This window comes from Sabethes cyaneus, chromosome 1, assembly GCF_943734655.1.
Source record: "Sabethes cyaneus chromosome 1, idSabCyanKW18_F2, whole genome shotgun sequence".
In the NCBI taxonomy this organism is placed as follows: domain Eukaryota; kingdom Metazoa; phylum Arthropoda; class Insecta; order Diptera; family Culicidae; genus Sabethes; species Sabethes cyaneus.
In genome coordinates, this window is record NC_071353.1 from 76,075,902 (window position 1) to 76,077,337 (window position 1,436).

General features: G+C 41.4%; 1 long non-coding RNA gene across 1 annotated transcript; it reads left to right on the forward strand.

Moving 5' to 3' along the window:
* Nucleotides 1-248: 248 nt before the first annotated feature.
* Nucleotides 249-636, forward strand: LOC128732830 (uncharacterized). Its single transcript, XR_008411844.1, has 3 exons — nt 249-334; nt 393-492; nt 575-636. It is a non-coding gene; the product is annotated as an uncharacterized LOC128732830 (long non-coding RNA).
* Nucleotides 637-1,436: the final 800 nt, after the last annotated feature.

Genomic DNA, 1,436 nt, shown 5'->3' on the forward strand with positions numbered 1-1,436 from the left:
GATTCTGTGACAAAAATATTGTGCCATTCAATGTTTCCTAAGTCAGCGCGTACGCTTTCAATGTCCATTGCATTAAGATCCAAATACTTTTTGAACACCCCAACTTCACACTCATTTAATTCAATCACTTCGATGGTCAATAACATCGCACGGTGATGAACTTCGTTTTTAATCAGCGGGTCCGTTAATGCCAGCTGACAGATGTTTGTATCCGTAGTGAATACCAAATCAAGAAAACAATTGTTGTGATTTGGTATATCACATATTTGCATCAACCCGGCCGCAAGAAATTCATCAACAATGGCTATCTCGGATTGTGAAGTGATTTGATCGGGTAGGTAAAACTTATTACTTGAGTCAAAGTGAGTCTGATTCCAATTCAAATTTCGCAGGTTGAAATCGCCGATCACAACGACATCATCATTTGGGCCGATGGACACACTTACGGACTCGACAAAAAGGCAAAAGGAGCGATACCGATCAATGCTAGAGGTAGGTGGAATATAGCCACAGCACAGAAAAAGTGATCCGGTGTCTGCTGGCAATTTAACACAGAGTGCTTCATTGTTTTTAGCTACTGCGTGTTCGGTACTGGCGATGCAGTTTCGGACGGCAATGAGAGCACCACCTCCAGATGTTTTTTCACTGTTTGCTATCACAACGATATACACAAAAAGCGGGAGGAAACAACGAACTATCCATTACAGTTGAGTCCAGGTTAGTTTCGGTGAAGCAATATATATCTATATCTAACTCGATTGAGGACATATAGATAATTTTTTGCCGTTCACTTCCTTTTATGCTATTCATGTTCTGATAGTATACATCCAGTATTTTTTCCTTTTCGGCAGGTTTTCGTCTTGTGGATAATACGGAGGCAGCGGTCGTCAATTTCGGTACTAACTCAGGTACGTCAGTAATGTTTTCGTGAATCGCAGTAAGATTATAATCTATCGTCATTTCAGATTCATCATAATTACTGTGTGTTGGTAAGCGGCGTGAGGAAATTTTCCGGATTGGACTCATTATACTTGTAGTCATCTCGAAATGTATTTGATCGAGACTCATTTATGAATTCACGGAAATAGATTCCCATTTGCCAGCTCGAGGGCTGCATCGCCTTTTCTTTATAAGCAAAATCAATTCCCACCTTGAATGATACGTATGTCATTTGACTTAAATCCGCTCCTTTACGAACTAATTTAACGACTTCGACCGGACCCTCTAGTTCTAGATTCTGCTGTACTAGTTTAGAAATCTCTTCCACAGTGGCTTGTGGTCAGAATCTAGACAGAAACAACCAGAATTTATTGGCACGAGGGGTAACCGGTACGATCGGAATGGAAGAGTCGCGCGCTGGCTCTTTAATCCCACAAAGCATTTGAGCAGTAATTGTTTCCTCTTGCGGAGGATCTAGAAGAATGCGCGGACGCTTC